Consider the following 7,784-nt stretch of genomic DNA (forward strand, 5'->3'; position numbering starts at 1 on the left):
AAATACTGTATCTAAGTTTTATAACATGTGCATAAATTATACTAAACAGATTTTCAAATTTCCTCCATTTTCTCACGTTTATATTCATTACCCTACAAATAATCTTTAAAATACACTTACATTCAAAAACTTCTGCAATACTAAGTCATAAAAGCCACAAAAGAATAAAATACTTTGCTGAGGGAAATTTAACCTGTGGGCATTTGTGGTAGAGTAAGAATCATGGCGCCAAACTGAATAATGTAAACTTTTACGAACATTAAAATTTGACCGTTTTTTGTTAAAATAATCAACAGTTCGACATTTGAAAACTTTAAAGTCATGTAAGTAAAATGGTTAGGTATATTGGTTAAGTTTTCCAACTACTGTCACTATCTCAGAGAAAAACTGTTTAAAGAAGTGCACGTGAAACCAAACGGAGCCTCGGCTGTTACATCGCGATGCACAATTTGCACACCCAAGGCAAGGGAGAAAACCTAAGTTATACACCAAAGCAATATCCCACGACTAGCAGCCGGAAGCCGAGAGAGAAAAGCTGGATTACGCACCAAAGCAACAGGCCCCACAACTAGCAGCCCCAAGCCAAGGGAGAAAAGCCGGTTTGCACACTGAAGCAACAGTCTAGCGCACTAGCCGCCCCAAGCCAACGTGGGTGGGGGGTTGCGGGGGCGGACCGAATTACACACCAGTGCAACATTCAGCCCGGAGAAGGAAATGGCAACCCACTCCATTGTTCTTGCCTGGAGAATCTCAGGGATGGCAGAGTCTGGTGGGCTGCCGTCTATGAGTCGTTCAGAGTCGGACACGACTGAAGCGACTTAGCAGCAGCAGCAGCAGCAGCCCCAAGCGGAGGGAGAAAAGTCGCGTTACCCACCAAAGCCGCATTCCACACAACGACCAGCCCCAAGCCAATGTAAAAAAGCCGAATTACACACCAGAGCAACCTTCTGCACGATTAGCAGACCCCAGCGAAGAGAAAAAACACGTATTACACACCGAAGAGGCAATTCGCCCAACAGGCCCAAGGCAACCGAAAAAAAGCCGCATTATTCACCAAAGCAACATTCTGCAAGACTAGCGGCCCCAAGTGGAGAGAAAAAAAGCCGCACCAAGGCAATATTTCGCCAGCAACCAAAGCAAACTTCCACATGACTGCTGCTGCTGCTGCTAAGTCACTTCAGTCGTGTCCGACTCTGTGTGACCCCACAGACGGAAGCCCACCAGGCTCCCCCGTCCCTGGGATTCTCCAGGCAAGAACACTGGAGGGGGTTGCCATTTCCTTCTCCAATGTGTGAAAGTGAAAAGTGAAAGTGAAGTCGCTCAGTCGTGTCCGACCCTTAGCGACCCCACGGACTGCAGCCTACCAGGCTCCTCCATCCATGGGATTTTCTAGGCAAGGGTACTGGAGTGGCTTGCCATTGCCTTCTAGCGAGTTCATTTCTACTTTTCACTTTCACACATTGGAGAAGGAAATGGCAACCCACTCCAGTGTTCTTCCCTGGAGAATCCCAGGGACGGGGGACTTCCCTGGTGGGCTTCCGTCTGTGGGGTCACACAGAGTCGGACACGACCGAAGTGACTTAGCAGCAGCAGCAGCAGTCCCAAACCAACGGAAAAAAGCCGCATCACACACCAAAGAAACACTATGCGAGTAAAAACAAGAGCCGCATTACACACCAAAGGAACACTACGCGAGAAAAAACAAGAACACACCAAAGTAACACTAGGCGAGAAACGAAAGTAATATTCCACGCGCTTAGCAGCCCGAAACCAACGGAAAAAAGCCGAACTGCAAACCAAAGCAACATTGCACGAGAAACCAAAGCAACATTCCACGTGACTAGCAGCCCCAAACCAACGGAAAAAAAACGAATTACACACCAAAAGCAGCCAAGATTCCGCACTAGTAGCCATAAGCGGATGGAGAAAAGCCCAGCGTTATATACCAAATTAAAGAAAGCAAAAGCAGCTTTCTCAGTCCCAGGGAAGGAGTATATGCCCAGTATATCTTCCCACGGCCAACATCCAGACGTTTCAAACCCCCTTCTTTGCCCACCCCCACCCTCCCGTCCATCCCCCAGCCCTCCATTCAGACAAAAGGACTCTCCACCTTCACTGGCTTTCCATGGCTACTTCAGGCACTGATTCTCCAAGGAATAAAAATTAAAGATACTTTTCAAGAATTAAACTGATAAGACTTTTCAGGAGAAGGTACACACACACACACACACACACACACACACACACACACACACACACACTTCACTCAGTTATTAGTTCTTACAGGAAAAGGCCTGACAGGAAAAAATCAGTCTGAGTTACCATTTTTCTCCAGTAAACACGGACGCTATAACTATAAACATGTTCTCGTAGGGTCTAAATCTGTTTTCCAATCTTAAAATGTGCAACTCCGTACCTTTTTTCGCCTCGTTCTTGCGAACACGCAACACCAACCTTCCTCAGCTGACCGCTAGCTAAACTACCGTTGAAGGCGGCCGTGCCTCTTCCGTCAAGAGCATAAGGAACCGGATGTATGGCGCCAGGAGACGAGCGTAAGAAACCCGGATGTATAGCGAGCTGAGCCTCAGGGAAAGTAGGACAGGAAGAGAATACAGAGGCGGGGGAGGGGTAAATGGAGACCTTTGAGGGAAAGTCTAAAAAATAATAATAAAAGAAGAAGAGCCAAGTGTTCTACGTTTCTTTTTTAATGAATAGATTTACCACTCGCCTTAACTTAATTACTATAAAATACAGAAGAGAACTTTCACCATCACATGTTTTTCATAATTTATTGCCGTCTCAAATGTCGCCAATATGATCACGCTTGCCTGGCATATTCTTTAGTTGCGTGTGATTTTCTTTTTTCTTCATACAAAACAAAAGTAATAATAAAATTAAGAAAACATAAGGAAAATACTCAAAACATTTAGGAGTCAAAATCTTAGTGTCTTTGAAGTAAACACATTTGGAATTTTCTCAGTAAGCAAATACAGGTAATGCTTTTCACTGAAAATTCAAAAATTAACAAAATGAAGAGATCCACTAAGGAAAATTTCTGCAATTTCTGTCACCTCAGCTTCTGTGTAATAAATACTCTTTCAGCTAATGCATGTCTATACCCGAAAAAACTGGAAAAATTGTAACCTTTTTAAAATTGATAAATTATTTTATAAATTATAAAATTTTTAAAATTATAAAGTTTATAAATTGTAAATTATTTTCCCTAATATAAAATTCTTCTTTCTAGGAATTAACATGCAAAATCATATGTAATAGAAGAAAATACACTTAATGCAAGACAGAACTAAAACTTATTTTCCAAGGCTTTCCCTAGAATTTATCCACATAGTTTATATACCCATATATAATATACATACATACACGCTCATAGATACATAAATATTTACATATGTATATGTTCATACATATATAAATTGTAACATACTTGTATATTTATATTTGGAAGTATACTAGATTTTACTACTTTTAGAAAAGCAATACTGTAGCTCCATTTTCAGTGTTTATGTCTTATTTTAATACTGATGTCTACTAATCTTTATAATACTTCCCCATTTACAAAAATACTTAGAATTTCTTAGTAAGCTGTTATAAATAAGTAATATATTGTTGACTGGTTCTCCCCTTTGAGGGCTCTAGCCATGTTCCATTCTCTCTGAGAAATGTGAGGAATCCAGATTTCTGTGTTAGGTGCATGTAAGGCAGAATCTTCCTGACACCAGCATGGACCTTAAACACTTGAGGGTCTGGAAGGACCACTGATTTTTCTCAACTCTTTTCTAGCATTTGCCAGCCCTGGGCAGGCACTGATCTGAATCCCCTTTCTCCCTGTGTCATTCCTCACTCCCTCGTCCCCTTCCTTCCTTCTACCACTCTTGGATGAATGGATATTTGTGATGCTAGCTGTTTCATTTTGTTATTGCTGTTTTCCTGTGAATCACACATATTGCAGCAAATTTTGAAAACTCAGCATTGGCCACAGGATTGAAAGAGGTCCGGTTTTCATTCCAATCCAAAGAAAGGTACACTAGTAAAGTAATGCTCAAAATTCTTCAAGCCAGGCTTCAACAGTACATGAACCATGCATTTCCAGATGTCCAAGCTGGATTTAGAAAAGGCAGTAGAACAGGAGGTCAAATTACGAAAATCATAGAAAAAACAAGAGAGTTCCAGAAAAACATCTAGTTCTGCTTTATTGACTATGCCAAAGCCTTCAACAGTATGGACCACAACAAACTCTGGAAAATTCTAAAAGGGATGGGAATGCCCTAAATTTTGACCTGTTCTCAACTTGTAGCAAGCAGTAACATACTAAGGTAGAACATACTTCCTAACAGCTTATACTGAGAATAAGTTGGCAGAAAGAGAAATTTTCTCTTAGAAAGATGATATTTTACTTCCTGCTCACCCATTTGCTTGTGCCCCCATAAGCTTCTGCCTAGTTTCTCCTAGGCTAGGAAAATCACTCCATAATCATTATGGAATGATTATGCTCATTCCATAGTCTTAAAAAAAAAAAAAAACTTACTTTAAGAATTCTTTTTTATTTTAAAATATTTGCAGATTCTGAGATGGAAATGTTCTTCTATTTAATTCTCTTTTTAAATAAACTTCTTACCAGTGTCTCAGTTTGTTTTTCCACTTTTGAGTGCTATGACACAAATGAGTTTTGACATCCTTTGTCCTCTTCCAGTGGACAATGGACAAGAAAGAGTAGGCCATCACATTACTAGAAAACAGATATACGAGTATATTAACAATAATTTCTAAATATCATTAAACATCAAGTGTGTTCAAATTTTCATTCATCAACAGCAAATACAAATCTTTATCCTCCTAGAAATGCTGAGAAAAGCTAAGGGTTCTAACCCAGGATTTGCATCTCTCAATTGAAAGGGTATACATACTACTCTTGAATACAACTCCTTCACCCTACTTGGGGAGTTAAACTGAGGTACTCTCTTCAGTGCCCAAGGGCAGACAGGACTATGAGATCGATAGTTCTTTATAGGCTGTTCCTATTTCCCAGGAACTTGGGCCTGAGCAGACGACATCAGGAGAGATGGTCAGCTTCTACCTAAGATATCAGAACAAGACCCCCAGTCTGAGAAATTCCTTGTCTTTCTGTCCTTGCCATTTATTTGGTCTTTCTTTGCTGAATTTTCATCTCTATCCACTCCACCATCACTTCTGCTGTCCTTAAAACTTTCACCATTACAACAGTAGCTCTCTACTGCAAGCCTTACGTTATATTAGCTGTTTAAAAACTTATTTTTATCGAAGTGTATTTGATAACAATGTTATGTTAACTTCAGGTGTACAGCAATGTGAATCACTTACACATATACACCTATCTGCTCTTCATTAGATCATTTTCCCATATAAGCCATGACAGAGTACTGAATAGAGTTCCTTGTAACAGATACTAGTAAGTCCTTATGAGTTTTATATATATATATATATGTATGTATGTGTGTGTGTGTATATATATATATATATAGAGAGAGAGAGAGAGAGTAGTGTTTATATGTCAGTCCCAGTCTCTAAATTTATCCCTCTTCCTTTCTTTCATTCCCTCTTGGTATGTTACCTCTTTGTCTTCCTCTACACATGAACCATTTCCCCTGTAAGAATTCCTCTGTCCCTCCAAGGACAGAGGAATTGTCCAAATGTACCTGACTCCTTCATTTGATTTTTCTATTCACTTTCCTTTGGAAAACTGCAGTTTCTTGAAATTCCTATACTGAATAAAGGGCATCATTTGTCTTGAAACTTAGTATGGGCTAGCTTTAAATTCCTCTCTGGATATCAAAAGGAACCTCCATGAACCTCAGTGATTTTCAGAATGAGTAATGTATACTTCCATTGTAACATAACCAAAAGGTTTTTCAGGCATCTTACTGTTTTCAGTTATACTCAGTTGAGTTCAGTTCAGTCGCTCAGTCGTGTCCGACTCTTTGTGACCCCATGAATCACAGCACGCCAGGCCTCCCAGTCCATCACCAACTCCCGGAGCTCACTCTGCCACAAAACCACATGTTCCTTGTCTTGTTGTGTGAATATAGTATACTGAGATGGTCCTAACTATAATGCAAACTTTACTTGGAACTTCTGATTGTCATGCAGTCAAAAACCTGGGAACTTTCATCTTCCAAAATGGATGGTATACTACTTCCATCACAACAGGTCATATGAAATCTAAAATATGAATCCTTTGGACAACCATTTTAATGAACCCTAGGTAATTCCTAATGAGTCATATTTATGACAACCATGTATAAGTTTCACTTTAAGCTCAGTTGTTGGTTATATATTACTTTTTGACCTTAAGTAATTGTCCTTTTAATTTCATTCCTAAGAAGACTTTTCATCAACAGTTATTAGTCCAAAACATGCTCAACCGATGATACAGCTACTATTTTGAGGACGATAATATGATGATGATTCACATTTTCCTAAAGTGAGTCTAGGAATCTCAGGTTGAATCTGGGTTCATTGCAGTGGGCTCATGGTTTCTTAAATAGGGTTGCCCTAGTAGCTCAGCCGGTAAAGAATTCACTTGCAATGCAGGAAGCCCTGGCTCAATTCCTGGGTTGGGAAAATCCCTTGGAGAAGAGATAGGATACCTACTCTGGCATTCTTTGGCTTTCCTGGAGGCTCAGATTGTAAAGAATCCACCTGCAATGTGGGAGACCGAGTTTGATTCCTGTGTTGGTAAGATCCCCTGGAAGAGGGCATGGCAACACACTGCAGTATTCTTGCCTGGAGAATCTCTATGGACAGAGAAGTCTGGTGGACTACAGTCCATGGGGTCGTGAAGAGTCAGACACAACTGAGCAACTAAGCATGTAGGGCTGAACTGAAGTGGGTTTCAACGAAAGTCAGTTCAGAGTTAAAGGGCTCCACCCACGGCTTCACAGGTAAAGACTTTGCTTGCAATAAAGGAGACATGGGATACAGGTTTGATTCTTGGGTTGGGAAGATCCCCTTGAAGCAGGAAGTGAAAACCCACCCAAATATTCTTCTCTGGGAAATTCCAAGGACAGAGAAGCCTGATGGGCTACAGTTCATGGTATCAAAAAGAGTCAAACACAACTGAGAAACAGAGCACAAAGCACAGGGTTCCTAAATCGGGATGATATCGCCAGAAGTTATATAGGATTCTAGAACCAGTAGACTGTCCAGTGTACCACGAGGTAACTTGGAGGTTACTGGAGAGGTGTTTGATTCCCCTGAAGTGGGTTTATGCTTCTCTGAAGTGGATCTGGAAAATCGTAAATTGCTTCTGGAATCTTCTCACCTGGCCACTGAGGGTCTGAGATCCCTGACGTGTTCCTTGAGATGTCTGGAAATAAACTGGTTCCCTAACACAAGTTCTGGTTCTTAACAGTAGCCCTGTAGACCGCGGATGGGGGCCTAGAATCCCCAGAAGGAGAACATGGGTGTCCTATATGAGGCTCAGTCTTCTACATTTAGTCACAGATCTTCTGAACCGAGTCTGGATCCCATAATGTTGTTTCGGAGTTTAGGGAGGTGGTCTTGAATGCTGAGGTGAACAGCGATTCCTAGGAGTGATTTGAGGCACCATGAAAAGAAATGGTTATTCCTTTACCAACCAGTAGCTGTTAAGAGACATAGTGATAATCAGAAACATCCCCACGTGCCTTGTGGGGAAGAAGCAGCCTCACCTGAAAAGAGGCAAAGGCCTAGAGAATTCCAGAAATAGTGATCAAGGGCCTGGCCATTGGTGAATCAACCCAGCCTCC

The sequence above is a fragment of the Moschus berezovskii genome, chromosome Y (genome assembly GCF_049115385.1).
Source record: "Moschus berezovskii isolate FMDL1 chromosome Y, NW_MosBer_1.0, whole genome shotgun sequence".
Taxonomy (NCBI): Eukaryota; Metazoa; Chordata; class Mammalia; order Artiodactyla; family Moschidae; genus Moschus; species Moschus berezovskii.